General features: G+C 41.4%; 1 protein-coding gene across 5 annotated transcripts in view; it reads left to right on the forward strand.

The window, feature by feature from the left end:
• Positions 1 to 22,635, forward strand: part of NXPH1 (neurexophilin 1) — a 464,434-nt gene that overhangs the window by 62,340 nt on the left and 379,459 nt on the right. The window contains exon 1 of one of the 5 annotated variants that reach the window (XM_043462714.1): positions 8,767 to 8,915. The exons of the other annotated variants lie outside the window; for them this stretch is intronic. The gene's annotated coding sequence lies outside the window, so the exon portion shown is untranslated. Of the gene's footprint in view, positions 1 to 8,766; positions 8,916 to 22,635 lie in introns of those variants that run through there. 5 annotated transcript variants of the gene reach the window in all.

Genomic DNA, 22,635 nt, shown 5'->3' on the forward strand with positions numbered 1-22,635 from the left:
CATTTGAAAAAAATGTTTAATTTCTGTTCTTCAGTTTGGGTGGTTTCTACTGACCTATCTTCAATCTTACTAATCCTTTTTTCGCCCCTTGTCTAATTTTCTGTTAAGTTCATTTAGTGATTTTAATTTCATATGTTTATTTTTAGCTCTTGAATTTCTATTTGGTTCTTTTTATGGTTCTCATCACTCTACTGATATTGTCTATCTATCCAATCATTCTATCCATCATTTCCTTTAAGTTCTTGAGCATATTTATAACAGCTTTTTAAGAGTACTTCTCTGTTAATTTCAAAATGTGATCATCCTGGGGGCTTGCTTCCATTGGCTATTTTTCCTCTTTTGATTATAGGTCATATTTTTTGCTTATTTGCATATATAGTTTTTAAAAAACATATGCTTGGCATTGTGCACAAGATATGATTTGTGGATTATGATGTTTTCTTTAAATAACATTGAGTTTTTTTCTGGCTGGCAGTTGATTTGTGGTGATCAGTTGGATCTTATAAAGTGGTGGTTCTCAGGTAGGGGTAAATTTACTCTCCCCACCCAAAGAGATATTTGACAATGTATGGATATTTTTGGTTGTCACAACTTGGGATGACAATGACATACAGTGTGTACAGGTCAGGAACATCCCACAATTGGTGAACATCCCACAGTTCACCAGAAAACACCCCACAGCAACTAATTATCTGATTCAGTGTTTCAATAAGTGCTGAGGTTGAGAAACCCTAGTGTATTGTTGGAGAGGGTTTATTTCAGTACCCCATCACCTCCAGTCCTAGAGCATGTACCTTGTTCTAGAGTATACCTTATTTCTAGCATTTTGCCTTTTTGGAGTCTTAACTAAGTGCCTGAAGTACTCAATGAAACTTGTTTATTCCACTGTGACTGGGCCAGACCTCCAGTCTCCCAGCACTTTACAACCTGTGGTGTGTTTATTTAGGACTCACTCTTAGCAGTTGGTTAGTCTTACTGAGTCTCACCCTCTCTTAAGTATAGTCCAGTGCTTGGCCAGAGTCCTGAAGGGCACCTCCGTGTAGAACTCTGGGCATCTCCACCATCTCAAGGAACTTTACCTATAAACTCTAGCCTCCTAAGCAACCCTAAATTTCAGACTCTGTGTCCTATTCCTAATAAGACCATCACTTTCTGTCAGTCAGTCAGTCAGTCAGTTCAGTCGCTCAGTAGTGTCCAACTTTTTGTGACCCCATGGACTGCATCATGCCAGGCTTCCCTGTCCATCACCAACTCCCGGAGCTTGCTCAATGCTCATGACCATCAAGTCAGTGATCCATCTCATCCTCTGCTGTCCTCTTCTCCTCCTGCCTTCAATCTTTCCCAGCATCAGGGTCTTTTCAAATGAGTCAGTTCTTCACATCATGTGGCCAAAGTATTGGAGCTTCAGCTTCAGCATCAGTCCTCCCAATGAATATTCAGGACTCATTTCCTTTAGGACTGACCGGTTTGATCTTCCTGTAGTCCAAGGAAGTGTCAAGAGTCTTCTCCAATACCACAGTTCAAAAGCATCAATTTTTTGGTGCTCAGCTTTTTTTATGGTCCAACTCTCACATCCATACATGACTTTTGGAAAAACCATAGCTTTGACTAGACAGACCTCTGTCGGCAAAGTAATGTCTCTGCTTTTTAATATGCTATCTAGGTTTGTCATAGCTTTTCTTCCAAGGAGCAAGCGTCTTTTCATTTCATGGCTGCAGTCACCATCTGTAGTGATTTTGTAGCCCAAGAAAATAAAGTCTCTCACTGTTTCCATTGTTTCCCCATCTATTTGCCATGAAGTGATGGGGCCAGATGCCGTGATCTTAGTTTTTTGAACATTGAGTTTTAAGTCAGCTTTTTCCACTCTCTTCTTTCACTTTCATCAAGAGGCTCTTTAGTTCCTCTTTACTTTCTTCCATAAGAGTGCTGTCATCTGCATATCTGAGGTTATTGATATTTCTTCTGGCAATCTTGATTCCAGCTTGTGCTTCATCCAGTCTGGCATTTCACATTAGGTACTCTGCAGATAAGTTAAATAAACACTATTTATATAGCTTTACATAGTATACATCCTTGATGTTCTCCTTTCCCAATTTTGAACCAGTTTGTTGTTGCATGTCCAGTTCTAACTGTTGCTTCTTGACCCGCATACAGATTTCTCAGTAGGCCAGTGAGGTGATCTGGTATTCCCATCTCTTTCAGAATTTTCCACAGTTTGTTGTGATCCACATGGTCAATGGCTTTAGGGTAGTCAATGAAGCAGAAGTAGATGTTTTTCTGGAATTCTCATGCTTTTTCTATGATCCAGTGGATGTTGGCAATTTGACCTCTGATTCCTCTGCCTCTTCTAAATCCAGCTTGAACATCTGGAAATTCTTGATTCACGTACTGTTGAAGCCTAGCTTGAGCATTACTTTGCTAGCGTGTGAATGAGTGCAACTGTGCGGTAGTTTGAACATTCTTTGGCGTTGCTGTTCTTTGGGATTGGAATGAAAACTGATCTTTTCCAGTCCAGTTACTTTCTGTACTTTGCTTCAAAAAGTACTCTTGATAAAAATGTGGGTCAACATGAAACTCACCGTCCATGTTTTCCTTCTGTCAAAGTTCATAACCCTATGCATTTTGTTTTCTCATGCCTGACAACAACAATTGTATCATGTATTTTGTAGTTTCATAGTTTGCAATAGGAGTAATTCCCATACCTGTTATTCCAGCATGGCCAGATGTAGATATCCCAGAGATGGAACTTGAAATCTTGGGTTTCTCTACTATTCTTTGAGAGTAACAAAATATCCTTAATTATAAGGAAATATTCGCTAATAGTGAAGATAAAGTTGCAGTTTCCTTCTCTAGGAAATATTGAGAATATTTCTGCTATGTCTGCCTTTTTATTACATTCTCCAAGACCATTTCTTTGCTGGCTATAAGACCATGCAAATGATGCCTTCTCTCTAAAAAAGATAATAATCGCTGTCTTCTGTTGTATGCTTTCTACTGCTAGGCAGTATACCAATAGATTTACACTTATTTTATTTCATTTAATCCTCACAGCAGCCCTATTTTCCCTGGTTTACTTTTAAGGACACTGAGGCTCCAAGGAGTCAAGTAACGTGTAAGTTTTCAGAGGTAGTGAAATGACAGAGCTGAAACATAGACTTTGGTCTGTCTTAATGTGGTGTGCTAGGGACTAGCTAGTTGATAGTCCCTACCACACCACATTAAGTCAAATTGTCCCCTGAGTTCCTCTTTGGGAAGCAATTATACACTTTGCTCTAAATTCAGCTTTTCTAGGCTAGGGACATGGTTTACTGTCATAGATAAATTTCTATGCAAGTTGAAGTTAACAGAAATCATATCCTGAGAGGATATGAACTAAAGTTCATGTATCACACTGTCCATCATAGCACCAATAATTATCACCATCAGCATCCCCAATTTGAAGCAATACATTTTTGATAATTTTTGACCTTTTAATCTATAGTTACTAACTACATTATTTTAATTAAGACACTACACGTCCTTGGACCTGGGCTACCATGGTATTTGTACCTTGTTTTCTTGGCCTTTATCTTGCCTGGGTATCAGGCTTTCAGAATAGTGTCTTCCAGTGAAATCTCTGAGTCTATAAACACAAAATGAGTGTCTAACTGCCCTGAACAATATCAGTGCTAAGTTAATAGTCAAAAAGTAATCACAAATATGGGGAAGGCACTTCCAAAAAGGGTGTAAAGTCCTTTGCGAAATGGTAATGACCTGGGAGACCAACAGTTAACTGAAAAACAGGCAAATCTGAAGAGCACTTAGTCAACTTGCTTTGCTCAGCCCACCTGGGTCTTTCTTTTCATCTGAGTACATCTCTCCCATCTGTTTGGTTGGAGTGTTTGTACAAATTCTCTGGATTTCATTCCAACCACACCTGCCCTATTCCAGGACCTCCTTTTCCCTCCTTCTGGCAACACATCCAGATTTCCTCTGTCTTTAGTATCTTCCTTCTTAATTCATTCTAAAAAGACGGTAATTATCTCTGAAAGTGCAGTACACATTATGTTACTCTTGCTTAGAAATTTTCAACGGCATGCTATGTCCAGCTTCTTCCCTCATCTACACTCTGATCCAGCCAGCCTGGTTCCTTTTGTGTTCCCAGAACTTGTTGCATGAGATCTGATATCCATCTCCCCCTGCCATGTAACCCACGTACCTGAGTACCCTCTCATTCTCATCTCCACTCCTCAAAATCCTACCCAGTTTTCAGGACACAAGTAAAATTTTATCTCTTCTGTGAAGTCTTCACCCTCATTTCCGGTTAAATAAATCCCTCTCTTGCTTGTATTTGCATAGCACTGTGTACTAGTCACTCCATGCTTTGTGTTCCATCTTCCCTGGCAGATCGTAATCTTCTGGGGAATAGGTATCTTGTGAGCCTTTTTATCCATCTCCTACAGTGCTGAGCTGTGCTTCAGTGAAGATTAGAAATGCTTATTGGGCAGAATTAAAAGCAGGATGTGATATCAGCTATACAAAGACCTTTTCCTTGAATTAACCTGATAACTAACAACAGGCTACCTCAAAATTATTTGATAATATTCTTGAGATAATTTATTTATGCACCACATAATAGTACATTTAAACTCTTTTAAGTAAAAAGCAATCTGTCAAACAGTTAATTTTTAAATAAATCTATAGTGTCTTTTAATAGTCTATATTTTCTTAAAGATAATATTATGTAGGAAGAAAAGTTGGAATTATTCCTATAAAATGTACTGTAATTTCCAAAAAGTAGTGATAAGTATTGAGTGTGCCTGGGATGGTACCACTACAGGTGGCTTCTTCAGCGTTGTCCTGGATACAGTTTTGCATCTAGATTGACTTTGCCCAAAGAAGCACAACTTTTGTTGGAAAGCACAACTACTGATGCAGTGGGGCAATCGGAAAGGGTTGCACTGGAGAGAGATCCTTCAGGCTTCATCAAAATTCTAAGTGCGTTGAAACTGTCATTCAAAGAGTTAACATCTGCGAAGAATAAAAAATGCAATGGAGAGGTTTCAGGCAAAGCATGGGGAGCCTGATAAAATTATCAGTGAATTAAATTCAGACAGATGGCTTTGGAAAGGAATGAAGTACACAAACCTTCCATGGAGTATAATGACTCTCATTCTGACAGGGGCTTTGTCAACAGGGTAAGCCTTTAAAAAAAAATCTGGATTTTAAAGCAATTGGAAGTCAAATTCTTCTCCTTTTCTGAAGGTGTTGTTTAGTACTTAAAGCAACACAACGACAGAAGAGTCTGGACAGCGTCAGACTCTAAAATGCTAGGTGTACGTGCCCAGCTGGGTGGGAGGCACATGGTGGGCTCCCTGGGTGCTGTCCCTGTCCTCAGACTCACTGCCCATGCCAATGGGTCCTTGGCAGTTAAAGTATTTCTACAGAACAGAGGCCAGTCATTAGCCCTGCTTACTATAGTGGGATGACAGGAGAAGCTTTCAGCCATTAAACACACACGGGTGCACACAGAATAAAGAGAAATCAACAGATTTTTGTTCTTTGAAATTTCAATTTTTATCATTTGTTGATTGCATTAAAAAATAGAGCTCCTAGAAAAAGTATCTTAGTTGATACTGACTATCCTTCTCTATTTAGAAAAAAATGATGAGTGTTGAGTCTCCTTCAGGGTTTCTTTTCCTTATGGTTTCTATTTTATCATCACTTACTTGGCTCTAGGGACCCCCTCTTTCAGGTGACGGGCCCTGGCATATTCACACTCAGACGTGGATGGCCAGGCAGCTTCCCAGCAAAGGACGGTGCCTTTGTTCCAGACCAGATGTTCTGTTTCTCCCTAGTAACAGTTTGCATTGTGGTACCTTATTATCCAGCCTTCTCTGGAACTGGTGCCAGGGTAGCCTCAGAATCCGCCAAGAGCAGTGCCGAATCAATGAGACAGCTGGCAGCCTCCCTGGGGAGGGAACATTTTTACCTTTTTGATTCATGCAGTCTCCGCTAGTTCGGATCCAGGATGCCATAAATGATTTTTCTTAGCGACAGGTGAGAACAAAAAAGCTTTGTAAGCCTAATTCAATAGAAGCTGCAAACTCAGTGTGCTATTGATTAAAAGGAGAAGACGACGAAGAGGAAGTGTACACACAGTCCAGTTGCATTTTCTCCATAATTGACGTCTGTGCTTCTGCCTGTATTGGAGTTGTCAGATTTGCCGGGAGGAGAAGCTTGAGAATCAAGAGTATTGTGTTTATTGAGCAAGGATTAGGATTTTAATCATGCCTCTGAGATTGCATGTTATCTACAAAAACAAGAAGATTACTCTTTTTTTCATTTTTTAGTTATAAAATTCACTGATCTATTGCTAACTTGGCTAAAAATTCAAGGTTACTTTAATGGATTTGTTCACATCATTCAAGTTTTAATGTTTGGAGTGCATTTATTTACTAGGGCTATGAATTGGGGTAAAAACCATCCATGTTTACACTCTAGCAAAGGATGACAGCTCAGTTTAGGGCCTCACCCGAGGTCATACACATGTGAGCACATTTTTTGGGTCAACAGGAACACTAGTCCTGAATACCCTGTCCTCCCACTGCTCCGTGAGAGCAGGTCAGTTCTGAAGCCATTGTAGTCAGAAGGCCATTAGGAGATGAGATAGCGTAGTATCTGGGAGTTCCAGTTCTGGTGTAGCAGAGAGGCAGAAATACAGTAGCAGAATTCAGGGACCCTGCAGTGTATCATCCGCATCAGTCATGGCAGACATATTGGCAGCATGATGGATGACACCCAACCACTGACCTTGGTGGGCTAGCCTTTGTCACATCAGTGTCGGAATCAGTCAAAGCAGTGGGTCTACCCACCATCAAATAAGAGCAATAAGCTGTGACAGCAGCAGAGGGAAAATGAACATGAGTGCCACATATTGTCCATATTTCTGAGGAGCGGTAATCTTGTTGTTCAACCATTGAATGGGATGGGATATTTCAGGAAGAGGGAAAATCAATCATCAATGTGTGCTTGTGGCAATATGAGTTTTCCTCTCTCAACTAGGGTATAACTTAGAGAATAGTGGGTTTATAAACTAGCTGGCCTCACAGGGTGAAAACTGTTGTAACATAGATTACTTTAAACCCGAGAAAATTTTAGTCAAACCAGCAAGCAAATCATGTACAAATCAAAGTTTCAATTCCATTTACAAGACATTGGCTCATCTACTTGCAGTTCAACATTCAGTTGGTGACAAATGGCTTGGCTTGGGAATAGAAATAACTTGATCTGGTATTCTTGGTGATTTTCCCATGATGGTCTTAGAATTTGTCTCTCAAGCATTCTCCCAAAGCTTCACACATATGTATGACCTACCCCAAGTCTATTTCCTGAGTTTACATTTTATTTGCTCGGTCATACAAAGTAAGGATAAATTTGCAATAAGATATCTCAATATGGTGCAGGATATGATGGAAGGCTTAATGGTTACAGAGGATAAGGGATACAGAGAAAAGATTATGATCAGCTTGCTTTTCATCGAAAAGTTAGGTTAGAACAGAGTGAAGCAAAACCTGACCATTTATTTCCCAGATGACTTTATGCCATGTGGTAAGGATTCTGTCAGCTTCATGGGTGGAGAAAGTTAGTTGCCATAACCATACCCCTAAGCCAAGGGAATCAATGGATATACTGTATCATATATTTTGGAATCGATATTTAAAAAGCAGGAGACTCAGATATCATACGATTGTCTTTCCTTCCAAGCCAAAAATATTCAGGTTGGCATCCTGAGGCACTTGGTCAAGGGTAGTAGATCAGATGTTGCATAAACAGTTAAGGGTCAGACCCTGCCTCATCCATATCCAGCCAGTTTGAGTTGCTATGCACTCCCCCCACCCTGCACCCGCCAGCTACCAGTTACGTCCTGTGTGCTTCCCATTGTGCCAGTCATCAGTAACGAGGCTCTTTTAAGGCAAGCAAAGGAGACACTATTTATCATAGCAGGCTTTTATAACTTTTGCAACTTCAGGAGGTGAGTCCAAGCTGAAAATAAATATAGAGTCAGGGAAGATTTAGGAGGGGAAAAGGAGCAATATTATATGCATACCAGCTTCATTAAGGAAAACAAATCCAGGAGCGTTTTGGAGTCAACCTTCCCTCTTTTAAGAATGATGTCAGGAAGATGAAGATATCCTCTTGTGGATGACCTGATATAAAACATTTGTCTGATCCAGCTAGACATTTCTTATATTCTCTAGTTCTTGATGTGGGTGTAGACACTGAGAAGTCAGCATCTGGCTGCACTGTTTGGCCGGGTGGACTACTGTTTATAGAGAGGAGGTAAAGTGTAAGCCCTGATGGTATTCTGAGGGCATTTCTCTCCTTTCTGGATGAATGCCTGAGATGCTGCTAGACTGAAAACTGAGTTAGTTCTCATGGTAATCTTTCCCATTCTTCTCAACTGCAGGATTTATAAAACATTGTTCTTTGGGTCTAGGTATCATTTTGGGATCACATCATGATAACTCTATGTGTGTGTGCTGGGAGGGCAGAGTTACAAAGCGATTTCTCAGCAGTGCTGGGAAAGAAGCAATTACCAGAACACATTTTAGCCCTGCCTGTCAGACTGAGTTTCACTTGGGTACAAGAGAAGCATTTAACTTGGGCAACATCCCTTTTTGAAGGCTTAATTTAGTTTTTTCTTCCTTTTAATTGTGTGATTCCAGTATTTTAGCTACAATCCCTAGGCTGTGAGAACCTTTAAACAGCTCTTGATTATGAAGCAGGGCATGGGTTTTCAAGAATAAACAGGGAGCTGCATAATTTATAGGAAAACTGCATGATGGACTTCTTCTTCACAGAGAACATTGGGGTTACATTGGCACAAGCCAACTACCTTTTTAATGAATAGTCAGTAATCAGCAGCCGCTACAGTAAGTGCTTGAATTTTTTTTTCTTTTATGTGCTATGAGTCCATAAATTAAGCCTCTGATTCTGATTGCTGTCATGAATGCATATGCCTATTGCTACCCACCCCCACTGCTTAGATCTCCTGCATCAGCTCATGCTCAGTTTAGAGCGTTATGGAAAGTAGAAGGCAAGTCTCTTTTAAAATATTCAGTTTCCATTCACTTAAAAATACCATAATGGGGAAAGGGTGTTGATTCTAAGTTTTAGCTTTTGACTAGTTTTGGCTCCAGGCCAAGTTACAAAATCTATTTAATCCAAAGTATGAGTTAAGTGCAAATATTTAAAATTAAAAAGTTGCTTCAGAAAATATTGCAGTATTGACAACAAAATAAATTATTAGTGCTTCACATATCCCAGCACTATTTTGAGTCACTTACAAGTTATTAATTCCCTTTTCATAATATTCCTGTAAGATGAGTACGATGATTTTGGTCATTTTACAGAGGGGGAAACTGAGGGACAAGAAGAGTTAAGCAACTTCTCATGTTTGCATAGCTAATATGTGGTAGAGCTGAAATTTGAGTCGAGTTTAACACAAACTCCTACGATTTGAACTGTAGTATTAATTGTATTTAATTTTTAAAAAATAATTGTGGTAATTGAGGTATGGAAAAAAGCAAACTTAGTAAATATATTCAGAAGAAAACTTTGGGATACTCTTCTCTTAAAAGTTGGCAAAGATTATTCTATTGAAGTCTAGACAGTTGTTGCTTTCTTATCAAGCTTTAAAGAAAGTGAAAGAAAGCAAGTTAAAAAAAATTTTATGTGAATTTGGTAAGAACTCAAAACACAGAAATAAAAGGGAATTAAAGAGAAATTAAGAGAAATAGAAAAACTTTAAAAAAGTAAACACTAAGAATGAAGGAGAAAAGCATGGAATTGTAACTTATGCCCAAGTTCCCTTAAAAATGATCCAAGTGTGTTAGTTGCTCAGTCATGTCTGGCTGTTTGTACCCCATGTATTGTAGCCCACCAGGCTCCTGTGTCCTTGGAATTCTCCAAGCAAGAATACTGGAGTGGGTAGCTATTCCCTTCTCCAGAGGGTCTTTCCGACCCAGGGATTGAACACAGGTCTCCTGCATTGCAGGCAGGTTATTTACCAACTGAGCCACCACGGAAAGTAAAGTGAAAGTCGCTCAGTCATGTCCAACTCTTTGCAACCCCATGGACTATACAGTCCATGGAATTCTCCAGGCCAGAATACTGGAATGGGTAGCCTTTCCCTTCTCCAGGGGATCGTCCTAACCCAGGGATTAAACCCAGGTCTCCTGCATTGCGGGCAGATTCTTTACCAGCTGAGCCACTAGGGAAGCCCAAGAATACTGGAGTGGGTAACCTATCCCTTCTCCAGGGGATCTTCTGGACCTAGGAATGGAACTGGGGTCTCCCGCATTGCAGGCGGATTCTTTATCAACTGAGCTACCTGGGAACAGGGAAGAGAGAAGTAAAAAACACCTAAGGGATCTGATAGTTTCCGCAAAGACCCACTAGGCATCAGTGTTGCCTGAAACAGCTTTGTGATTAAGGCTGCTTAGTCAGGATCTAGGGTTTGTAGGGGAAGTGAAGTGAGAAAAATATTTGGAATGTTTATTATTCAGTTGTCATAACTTGGAGAATGCCTTAATGACTGTCACTTGTTAACCTTAAACTTTGTTAGTTTCTTTTCTTTTTAAAAATTTTTAGTAAATTATAGTATTTTAGGGACAGAGAATACTGTATCTTCCAGAGTCTGGAGTTGAGTTTCTCATATTTTGAAAAATAGCTGAGGTCAATCCTACAGAGTGAAAAAGCTAAACCTTGCCATGGGAGAATCACCTTCCTGATCAAGATGCTTTCGTATTCAGCTAAGTTTCTTACTGCATCTCAAGTTGTGATCTGAACATCATATTCACCTGATTAGTACTGTTGAATAAATGTCATACAGCCTTTGAAACCTTAACTTGTATAAAAATGCAGTGATTTTGTAGTTTAAGCCTGAGAAGTATCTGTTGTGTCATCCTATAAACTGAGGACAGTGATCTTTGCTGCTTCCTCTTGTATTTCGCTGCTGCTTGACTGAAGAGGAAGCAACACAGAATGGAGGAAACCCAAGAGAAGATTTAGGGAGGGTGTCAACACTGTCGAGAATTGGCGTGTTTGGCTTTGCATTAGGTAAGCAAAATTTCAGCAAGTCAAAATCAGCGAATTTGTGCGATGTTCTGGTAAGCCACTTCCCTCCTGCAGTCCACTCATTAATTTTTGGAAGCCTGACAGAATGGCTAAAAGGATGATCAATTTCAGGTGTCACTCCTGGTGTGTTTCTAGTCTATGTAAAAGGAGTTCCTGACAAGTAACCCTGTTAGTGCCCTCAAAATGTCTTCTATTATTAGATATTGGGAATAAGCTGAAATAATGAAACTAGCTTTTTTTTGCCACCTGAATGGTTGGTTTAGAAGATGATGAGACTGTTGTCTATTACTGACATATATAGGTGGGCTTAAGCACTCAAGTGAGCAAAACCTTGGGAGAAGTGAACGTATTTCAGGAGAACTACTTTTCCTTAATGGGTCTGTATGGAACAAATGGGATATCTCTACTCATTTTCCAAATAATTGCATGACCTTGTTATCTAGTAGATAAAAACCTGACTCCTCTTCTACCTCCTCCCTATCCATTTCTAATGTGTTGCTTCAATTTTGGGCAGGCTGGTGTCACTGGGACCCTTGCGCTGTCCTGAAGGAGCTGGCACTATAGGTGTTTCTATACCAGAGGGACAGGATGGAGTGTCTTTCCCTCCTAGAGTTTGCTTTTCCTCTCTTTTTCCTTCTCACTCACTCATTTCTTTTCTTCTTTCCTACATGCCATCTTTTCCTCCTCTTCCTTTTGATAAAACCTTCTACCATCAAATCTTGAGTCCCAGTCATAGGCAATGTGTAGTTATTTTGATGTCTATTGGCACTCAAGCATTGTTGCTATTGGTCTTTATTCCTTTTATATCCTAGTATTTGGTGAATAAATATTTCCCCCAGCATGCCTGATGGGAAAAGGGAAGAGAGTTGTTGTACAACCCAGATATAAAGTCTCTACTGCATATATGTGGACAATTCTAAGAAAGATATAGCCTTCAGATCAGACATACACTGCAAGGCCTTGTATGTGTATAAATAGCAGCAAATGTGAAAAGCACAGACAAGGACCTGACAGTTAAAGCAAGAAAATGGCACATGCCTAGTAAGGATGGTAAGAGGGGAGAGCAGCTGGTCTATTCAGAGGGGCAGCTGCTACTCAGCTCCAGTGCTCCTGCCATTCCGAATATGAAATCTGCATGAATTTACTTGGTTTGATGCCAAGGAATCCTATATAATATAATATAATATAATATAATATAATATAATATAATATAATGGGGCTTCCCTGGTGGCTCAGATGGTAAAGAATCTACCTGAAATGCAAGAAACACAGGTTTGATCTATAGATTGGGAAGATCTGGAGAAGAGAATGGCAACCCACTCCAGTAGTCTTGCCTGGAGAATCCTATGGACAGAGGAGCCTGGTGAGCTACAGTCCATAGGGTCACAAAGAATCGGACATGACCGAGCTACTAACATTTTCACTTTTCATTATATTATATTATATGTTATCCTGGGAAGAAAAAAAGAAAGAAACTGAAGTGAAAAGAAAATAAAGAAACTTAAATAATTAACGAAAAGACAAAGTACCTGCATGCCTGGAGTACTACAAGCACCTTGTTTGTGGTTCCTACCATAAATACTATAAATTCTGGAGATAGAATATTGTAATTTTGTTGCACCTGGGAATTTTAATATACCACAGTGTTCTCGACAGACACTTGAACACAAACAGTTTTCTAGATGAATGTTCATCCACTCAATTAAAACTCTGTAACTCATCAGAATGTGAAATTCCGAACTAAGACTGAAAACAATAAACTGACTAATTAAACAACATCACCTACTGTTAAGATACAAAGAGCTATTAATTTATAAAGCTAATTGGATTGGAATGCAGCTAAGCTCAAACCAGAGTTACATTCTAATTGCTCTTTTACTTTAGAAAATATCAAAGACCATGAGATGATATTTTTATAGTGACAGTTCTTAACAAGCCCTGCAGGTCTTCAATAGAAACCTTTGTTAGAGTACTGATATTTGAAAGAATTTAAGTGTAACAGGCCAGCTTTATGGAATTAACTCAGGCTGCATTAGAAGAGAAAGGATTTGTAAAGGACTAAAAAATGCAGCCTTCATTCCATATACTCTGATACCTAATAGCCTCATAATGTGGTTTTAAAAAATTTTGTTTTCTAGAATGCTGTCTGAAATATATTATTTAACAGATTGAGTTGCTCTCAGAACTTTGACCCAGTCAAAAATTGTTTCTTTTTTCTTGATAGAGCTGTCAGGCGGTTTCTAATCATGTTGGCTTTGATGTCTGTCAAGAACAGACACACAAAGGGAAGGTTGGAGACCTGTCTGGCCCGCGGCACTACCCCAGAGATGCCAAGTAACCAAGTGAAAGGGCGTGGAGGGATGGCGTGGCATGGAGTCCAGGGCACAGGGTCTTCTAGTCTGAATTCCCACTGATGTTTCAGACTTGTACTGTGAACACTTCTGTTCAGATATGTGTCTCAGACCTTAGGTGCTGTTCACTCAGTCATGTATGACTCTTTGTGTCCCCATGGACTGTAGCCCGCCAGGCTCCTCTGTCCATGAGACTCTACCAGGCAAGAAGACTGGAGTGGGTTGCCATGCCCTTCTCCAGGAGATCTTCCCAACCCAGGGATCGAACCTATGTCACCTGCTTCACAGGCAGATTCTTTACCATCTGAGCCACCAGGGAAGCCCCTTCCTTTCTTAATCTGTTCAATAACCTCAAACAGACCTGGGAGTTACATCAGTTTTTCTCATCAGTGAGTTTTCTCTAGCATTTACCCAGAGTCTTAAACTTGGGGGGCCTTTGGGGCTTTCCTGGGAGTCCCAAGGGCACCTAAGTGCCTGGATTCCTTAGGAAGGGTCCTGGTCAGTCAGTCATGTTGGACTCTTTGAGAGCCTATGGACTCTAGCCTGCAAGCCTCCTCAATGCATGGGATTCTCCAGGCAAGAATACTGGACTGGGTTGCCGTTTCCACCTCCAGGGAATCTTCATGACCCAGGATCCAGCCTGTGTCTCCTGTATTGCAGGGGAATTCTTTACTCCTGAGCCACAGGGGAAGCCCTAGGAAGGTGTCAATCACACCTTAATCCTTGACACCGGCGTTATCAGAACGCTGTTCCCTGTATGCACGCTGCGGCTCTCAGTAACAGCAAGCAACACCCAGGATCCAGAAGCGGCCCTGAGTCCTTAAACAGGACCCCGGTGGCCTGCGGGCGTCGGGTTGGTGCTCCAGGCAGCTGCCTGCCTGTATGCGCACACGGGAACCCCGAGTCCGGCCTGTGGCCGCCGCTCCTTGCGGGAGCCGGGTTGTGCCCGCATCTCCGTGCTGCCAGCACCCTGCTGCTGCTGGCCGGCAGCACAGGCCTCTGGGCAGCAGCTTTTACGTCCCTGGGCTTGTCAATCCTGCATCCCCTCCACTGACCTTTCTTTCCTTCCTGTCTATTTACTGGGCGCCCGTTTCCAGTGCAAACAGCCGCTCATCATCCGTCCCCCCTCTTGTCTTTTCCAGCGTCCTGTCAGGCTGCAGCCCATCAACTACCTGCCATGCACCTTTGGGAACCAGGGCTCCTGCGCCTTGCTCCCCGCACGCATCTCCTCTCCGTCTCAGTGCCACTTCAGGGTGCTCAGGGCACGCTCCTGGCACCAAGGCAGGCAGGGTTAGGAGGACCCAACTTGGTCACCTATCCGAGACAGTGTCTCTATGAAAATTTCAACTAGGCTTCTAGATTTTCCCAACAAACCTTCCACCCTTTTTCTTACTTAGCCACATACGTGCAAGCGATAACTGTGGTAAATATGAAGTGGGGTTTTAATCTGACAACTTTAGGTCTTGGAAGGGGAGGGTGTGTGTGTGTGTGTGTGTGTGTGTGTGTGTAGGTGGGTGGGTGGGTGGGGGAGTGGATAGCTATGCAATGAATGTGAAGGAAAAAACGATGGCAATGAAAGTGCCACTAATACACCTCCTGCAGGGGAAGTGATAAAGAAACAATGGACTTGGAAGAAACATTCAGAAGGTTCCTGTAAGACTTTGCACAAGAGAAGAAATAATCTGTTTTGTCTTAGAGTTAGGCATATTGCTTCTAGGGCTGAATGGTATTGCCATTTCGCTACACTTTCTTCTCTTCAAATCTTTCATCTTTCTCCCCCTCTTCTGTCTTTGTCTCTCTCTCTTTCTCCCATACTAGATGTAGTAAAATGGGTTTCCCTGGTAATGCAGATGGTAAAGAATCAGCCTGCAGTGCAGGAGATGCTGGCTGGATCCCTGGGTCATGAAGATTCCCTGGAGGTGGAAACGGCAACCCAGTCCAATATTCTTGCCTGGAGAATCCCATGCATTGAGGAGACTTGCAGGCTAGAGTCCATAGGCTCGCGAAGAGTCCAACATGACTGAGTGAGTGAGCAGGACCCTTCCTAAGGAATCCAGGCACTTAGGTGCCCTTGGGACTCCCAGGAAAGCCCCAAAGGCCCCCCAAGTTCAAGACTCTGGGTAAATGCTAGAGGAAGCTCATTGATGAGGAAAACTGAAGTAACTCCCAGGTCTGTTTGAAGTTATTAAACTTAGATTAAGAAAGGAAGGGGCTTCCCTGGTGGCTCAGATGGTAAAGAATCTGCCTGTGAAGCAGGTGACATAGGTTCGATCCCTGGGTTGGGAAGATCTCCTGGAGAAGGGCATGGCAACCCACTCCAGTATTCTTGCCTGGGAGAATCTTATGGACAGAGGAGCCTGGCGGGCTACAGTCCATGGGGTTACAAAGTGTCAGACAAAACTGAGTGATTAACGCACACACACACAGATGTGTTAAAAAGTACTTCCTATCTTCATGGCACTAAAATTACATTTCCTTGATAGCAAAAAAGCCATGCAACCCCAAAATGTGTGTGATGTGCATGTATTTCATCCCTGGACTTGTCTTTCTGTGAGCAAAGTTTGAACACACACTCACACACACAACCGCATTACCATCTTTTTGTTGTATCTGCCTATATAGATAATGTCTTATGTAAATAAAGTCTCTAATTAATTTTTATGACCTTGGCAGCCTTTTGCAATTCTTTTTCTTTAGCACCATTGTGTATAGAGTTACCATAATATTAAAATTTTTCTAACAAATTTTATCCCTTAATCTGCTAAACCCTTTCCAATCTGTGGCACCTTAAAAATCTTTGTTTTCTTTTGAAATCTTTTTCTCCTTAAACAGGGAAATATTATAATTAGGTGGCATGATAACATCAGTAAAATAAAAAAAAGTTCTCAAGATTTAACCTGTTATAAGCTGTCTTTAGATAGCGATTTGCAAGGTGTCTGAAAATGCATAGCCTGAGAATTTATGTTTGGACTTCACCTTTTAAAATAATTAAAATAATAGTTCATGGGTGGACAGAGAGTATAAAATTCTGCAATAATTCCAGTTTATTCATATTTTTATCCTTGCTGCCATCATCACCTTTATTTTCTGACTGCATTTCTTAAGTATTCCCTAAAAGCTGTAGGAGAACTTAACCTTCTCCCTTCCAGAGGACAAGAGTAAACTGACAGATGATGCTCTAAAGGGGGCTTTTTTGTATCTTCCCATTTTCCAATCAAGCAATGCATTTTTTGCTATTTCAGTTTTATGATTAACACAGAGCAGAAACACAATTTCATCCATATCACCTTAGTCAGATATGTAAGCCAATAGTCATTGCTTTATACGCTGAGAACTTCTTTTTTAAATTTCCTGGTAGTAGGATTTTTATTATAGTCTGGAAGCACTGCATTTCTCTGGTTTTGTGTGTGGGTAGCCAGAAAAGGTCTCCAAAAGTCGGAAGTCGTGTCTTCCCTTTGCTTTGTTATGGGTGAGCTGGAGAGGTTTCTTGCTACAGATTCTGTACTTAGCGTCATCTTTAAAGCACAGCAGACCTTTCCACTTAGTTGCATGTGTTTCCAAAAACAAATTAAATCTTTTCCACTGAGAGCAAAGAAATCTTTTTCTTCCTAGCCAGAAAAGATCTAATTAGCTTATGTTATGCACAGAATCCCCCGTATTATGGCATAACTTTCTTATCGTGCATCTTCTGAAATGCCACTCACATGACTGGGTATAATCAGGAAATGGGTGGTACAGCTAAATAACCCTATACTATGTTGGAGGCAGCCCGGAGCCAGGAACTTTAGAAATCAGGTGTAACAGTTCCTCACATTTCTCTTCTCCTTCGAAGACTAGGGGAAGTTTCACAGTAAATGCTGGTGGTGTTGCAACATCCTCCTCAAAAAAATCCCCCACTTCCCCTTCAGTTAGGAGCTCTTCATCTGTGAGGTATTATGATATCCAATACCTGTGCTCTGGTTAGGCTCTTATTTACTAGCCTGGAGACCTGCTGATTATACAGACTAAGGAGTGCTTTGGTGATCTGTTGGTATATTTTTGTGCTATGAACTTCGCAGTCAGTGTTCTCTGCCGAAGAGCCCTGCAAGACACCGCTCCAGTCTTTACCTGGCTCTCCTTCCTGCTTCTGGCAGTCGCTCTCATCCTGTGTGTGGCAGGTCAGCGGCACCTGGGATCATGGCCCATCCTCTTGGAAGTCAGGGAGCCCACTGTACTGTGGCATCTCTCACCAGTGTCCTGGTTTTAGGCAAAAGCACCTAAGTGCTTTTCAGACATGCTGGCCCTCTTCTCAGCACTGTATTTCTCAAGGCCTGGGTGAATGAAGTGTCAGATCCCCTTGGGGACATAGTTAGAGGGCAGGTGGCTGTTGAGTTACCTGTGATTAATCCATTCCAATATTATTTCATGAGCTCTTGTGTATCTTCCAGTTTAAGAGTGCCTTTTTTTTTTATGGCATCTCAACTTCATTTTGTGTTGACTACTGTTATGTCTAAGTTTCAGGAAAATCATCCAAACACCAATTAAAGCCACTTGTAGCAGCTTGAATTAGTTGGTCATATCTAGGATCTCTGGTGAATATACTTATGCTGTGTACACTTGTTTGAGCATCTGTAGAATTCGTTTCCACACACATTTCTAAGATTTTTGTAGATTCTAGCAATTCCATTGGTGTATAAGCCTTCTCCAAACGTGATCGATGCCGTCACTGTATGCCCGGGACGTTTTGGGATCTGACTCTAGTTTTAAGACTGGTGGTGTAGGGGAGTGAAGGATGAAGAGAACTGGTTTTTCCTTGCAAAGAAAGTTCTTCGTATGAGGTCACTGAAGTATCTTCAGGTAGTAGGGGCAGCTTCATTAGACAAGAGTGGCAGTTGAAGGTTTAAGGTACATAAAAATTCTCCAAATCTTCCTGTATATTTTACTCAGCTTGGGCTGACAAAACAAAATACTACTGAGTGAGTGGCTTACACAGGAATTTATTTCTCATAGTCCTGGAGGTTTGGGAGTCCAAATAAAAGTGGTGACAGTTAATGTAATTTGCAGGTGAGGGCTTTCTTTCTGGATTATAGACAGCTGCCTTCGCACTGTGTTCTTACATGGCAGGGAGAGAGCAATTTCTCTCTGAGGACACTAATACCATCATGAGGGTCCCATCCACATGACCTCATCTAAACTTAGTTACTGCAAAAAGGCCCCATCTCCAAATACCATCACCTTGGGGATTGGAGCTTCAACACAGGACTTTTAGATGAACACAGTTCAGTTCATAGCATCATAAATCCTCAGTATAATTCTCAAAGCCCATTGACTTCCCAGTGACTGTCCTAATTTTCACATATGACACATAGTGAACATGTGAATTCAAATGATGTTGTGATTCAGTAATTTACAGGATAACATCCTCAATTGTTGCTAATTTCTGACTGCCCCTGGTTGTTTGCATCCCTTTCTCAATATTTGAAACTCCAGGTATAAGTATTTGATTGGTTGAGCCTGTGTTGCCATCATGTGCCTTGGTTGTCTTCCATAATGGGAATCAGGGCATTAAATTCTTTACCTATTGGGATCTAACCTTTCTAAATCAGGAAGATGTTCAGATGCTGGGTAGCAAAAAATCCCAATTGTTTCCTCTAATAATGTTCAGTTATTTTTCTTTGATTTTCTTGCCATTTTAAATGGCACTGATAAATAGTAAGGCTTCCACTTACTTTCTAAGATAGAGTCTCAGAAGTAAAGTTTTGATGTCAAAGGTTTTATACAAAATTTTAGGATATGTGATATATCTGTCACGTTGCTTTTTTAGAATCTCTGTACCAATTTATTCTCATTTCAGCAATGTTTGAATGATCCCATTTCACTGTGTCCTTACTCCCAGTGACCTAAGATGTTTCCTTCTGTCAACAGGCTTTTATTCTTTCTTGAAAACATCAATGTTTTATCTTTTAAAGAAAACTTAGCATTTCCCTCATTCCTGTTTTTATTTATCTGCTTTCTTCTTAAGAGTACATAAAGTGAAAAACGCACACACTCTCACTTCTGTTGTATTCCTGCCCAAAATACATAACCTTAGTCTGACTATGAGAGAATGTCAAACCCAGTCTAGACATTCTGTGAGAGAACTGGCCTTCAAAAGTGCCAAGGTTGTTCAAAAAACAAGGACTTGGACTGTTCCAGACTAGAGGAGACTAAGGAGACAGGGCAACTAAATGCAAAGTGTGGTCCTAAAGTGGGTCCTGGACCAGAAAAAAAAAGGCTTTCAGTAGGAACACTGGTGAGATCTGAATAAGGTCTCTAGATTAGCTAATACTGTAATATCGATGTTCATGAGGATTGTACTGTGCTTATGTAAGATGGGCCATTAGGGGAAGCTGGGTGAAGGGTGTATGGTGCCTTTCTGTGCTATTATTGTGACTTTTATATAAGTCTAAATGTTTAAAATAAAAGTTAAATGTTTCAATATATACAGTTTTTGTTTATAGAATATGCTCTATGTATAATGTCATGGAAGACACAGCAATGGGTGGAGATACTGTCTGGATTCAGCAGCAGGAAGGCTTTTCATTTCTAGATTTTCTCATAACTGATTTACTCAAAATCTTTTTTCATCACTGTATGGTAGACGTGGCCATTTCTCTTAAACCTACGTGGGAGGCTTATTTAACTGTCGGAGGCTTTATAAAATCCGTCAGTGAGATTCCCCAGGCTGAAATACTCGCTCCTCTCTGTAGCCTTGCTCTAGTCTGCTTATTCATTATACTCTTCTCCAGCACATCTCTACCGCCAGTCCCTCCCTCCTTAGGGCGGCTCCTTAGTGTTTCCGAGAAAAGGAATCCAAGTTCCTTATGAAGCATATTTGATTTGTTGTTGTTGCTGTTGACTATTAACCTTTTCTTTGAAGAACGCTCCCATTGTGAGGGACTTTCAAGCAGTTTCCAACCTGCCCTGTCCATTTATTTCGGCAGTGCCTTGGGGACTGTGACGGCGGCTTTCTCGTCCCCGCCTTCTGGCGTGAATACAGACAGCGGCCGTGATCACGGTGCTTAGGGGCCCCTCCTGCCTCAGGAGAAAACGCTCACAGAAGAACATTCTTAATGATTCTTGTATGCCCTTGGACATCATCATCTCTGTAAGACGGTCAGGGTAGGGGTTGCGGTCTGCGGTTTGCACAGTAGCTTTTCCACAGTGTGGCCTGTGGATCACCTGAATCAGGGCTCGTAGAGGTGCACATTCATTTCACTCCTGTCAGACCCATTGTTGTGTCAGAATCACTGACGTCACCAAGAAATCTTTGTTGTGTCAGAACCACCTTCATTCTTCTCTTATTCCTTCTGTTTTTATGTTTTTTTAAAAATTTTTATTTTTGGCTCTGCTGGGTCTTTGTTGCTGCTCAGGCTTTTCTCTAGTTCTGTCAAGTGGGGGCTCCTCTCTAGTTGCAGTGCTAGGCTTCACGTGCTCTTCTTGCAGAGCATGGGCTCTAGGGCACATGGGCTTCAGCAGTTGTGGTTTCCAGGCTCTAGAGCACAGGCTCAGTAGTTGTGGCTCGTGGGCTTAGTTGCTCTGTGGCACGTGGGGTCTTCCCTGATCAGGAATTGAACATGTTGGCAGGTGGATTGAATACATTGACGGTGGCTTCTCTCCTGCATTGGCAGGTGGATTCTTTCCCATTGAGCCAACAGGGAAGTCCTCTTCTCTTATTCTTGATTGACAGTTTTTCTGAAAATGTAATTGAAAACCGAAAATAATGATAATGTTTACTCAGAATTTGAAGAAAATATTTGAAGACAGGAATTTTCCTGGAAGAGTTGTTTCTTTCTAAATCTGGAACTGTAATTGGAGAGATAGCCAGAAAGTTTGAGTCAGAATCTCTTGGTATGAAAGCAAAGAATCTGTATTTTTTAAAAAAGAATTTCATACCTTTGTCATGTTTTGTTTTGTCTTTAGTCACAACTACTTCACTCCGTATTTGACTTTTCTGGGCTTTATTTTCACACCTCCGTTTCATGGGAAGAATGGTTAATTTATTCTCTGAAAATCTCCTTGGAATTAGACACTGGTACAAAGACCAGCCAAGGTCCCTCTTTCAAGCAATGATCACACTCCTTGAGGAGGGCTGCGGCAGAGGAGACACACAGGGGCGGTGCCGGCTCAGCCCGGGGACACTGGGCAGGGCTTCCTGCAGGGACTGAAACCTGGGCAGGCAGGGCTGGGGGCAGCAAGTGTGTCTGTGCTTTCTGCTCTGTGTGTGCCCACGCATGCTCTTACTCTCTCTGTTAGGTCGATTCACTTCATCCATTTCTTCTCTACTATTTTTGTTCTACTAGTTAAAATCCCATAAAATCCCATTTGTTTCTTACATCTCACCTCATTCCACCCTGCTTCTTTGTTTCTTTAATTAAACCTTTCTGAGGAACCAAACCTTTCATCTCCATTGGCTCTGATCTGCCAGATTTCTCCGCCACTTCCTCCTTCTGTCTCAATTTCTTCCTCTGCTTCCTTGTTCTGTTGGACTTTGAATGAGTCTGTGGGTGTTTTCCTTCAGATCTTTGCATTCCCACACTCTGGACGATGGGCCCCATCAGTGACTAAAAGGGCTTGTCTCTAACAGTGAATGGCAATCAGTGAGGAGGTATTATTGGACCGAAACATGCACAGTGATTTCTGTCCACTTCCAACTGGGAGTCAGGAGCAGATGATTTGCCGCAACCCTCTTCTGCCCCAGCTCTGCACAAAGTCCTCACAGTCTACCTACTGCCTTGTCAGAATGAGTGAAGATTGCCATATTGCCAACCCTCCAAAAATGTTTAAAGACTTGTTCATGAAGTATCTGTCATATTCAGAGATCTCTGCATTGAGTCTCTTAAGGAGTTTAAGGTGACGGTCGTTTTGATTCATTTTGGGGTCAGTTGCTACCTTCTTTGGGGTGTTCCTAGCCCGTTGGTGGATTATCGTCTGCTTGGGTCTCTCCATGCCTCCTTTCTCCTTTTGGGACCACACACATCTCAATTTCCTTTTATTCTCTCCCTTGAGGTAGGTTTCGAGATAGGGCAAATGTCAGATAGGGAACCATTAAATATTGTGAAGGGGTTGAACTGAGGAGAGATTCAAAATGTGGTCAGGAAGGAGGCCTCAAGTTTTTGCCTCTTTGTCATTTCAAAGGGCTTCC

Source organism: Cervus canadensis, chromosome 3 (assembly GCF_019320065.1).
Source record: "Cervus canadensis isolate Bull #8, Minnesota chromosome 3, ASM1932006v1, whole genome shotgun sequence".
Lineage (NCBI taxonomy): Eukaryota > Metazoa > Chordata > Mammalia > Artiodactyla > Cervidae > Cervus > Cervus canadensis.